Genomic DNA, 539 nt, shown 5'->3' on the forward strand with positions numbered 1-539 from the left:
GTATACTAGCTGCGTCGTCTTCCATTTTAGTATCTTCCACATTCTCTTTCTCCGTATGTTCCGGCGGTAACTATAACTATATCTCTATGGCTAGTATGTTTACGCGTGGATAAGCTTCGCTAGACACGACGATATTCATAGGTGGATTATCTATGTTAGTAGTTATAGCCGCACCTGTCTTTAACACTACTCTAATGTTAGTATCTAGGACCATATATATATATATATGTCTGAGTATACTAGCTGCGTTATCTTCTATTTTAGTATCTTCCACGTTCTCTTTCTCCGCATGTTCCGGTAGTAACTATAACTATGTCTCTATAGCTGGTGTGTTTACGCGTGGATGAGCTTCGCTAGGCACGACGATATTCGTAGGTGGATTATCTATATCGGTAGTTATAGCCGCACCTATCTTCGATACTACTCTGATATTAGTATCTAGGACTATATATATATATATATATCTAAGTATACTAGCTACGTCGTCTTCTATTTTAGTATCTTCTATATTCTCTTTCTCCGCATGTTCCGGCGGTAAC

This window comes from Pseudovirgaria hyperparasitica (assembly GCF_010093815.1).
Source record: "Pseudovirgaria hyperparasitica strain CBS 121739 unplaced genomic scaffold EJ05scaffold_9, whole genome shotgun sequence".
In the NCBI taxonomy this organism is placed as follows: domain Eukaryota; kingdom Fungi; phylum Ascomycota; class Dothideomycetes; order Acrospermales; family Acrospermaceae; genus Pseudovirgaria; species Pseudovirgaria hyperparasitica.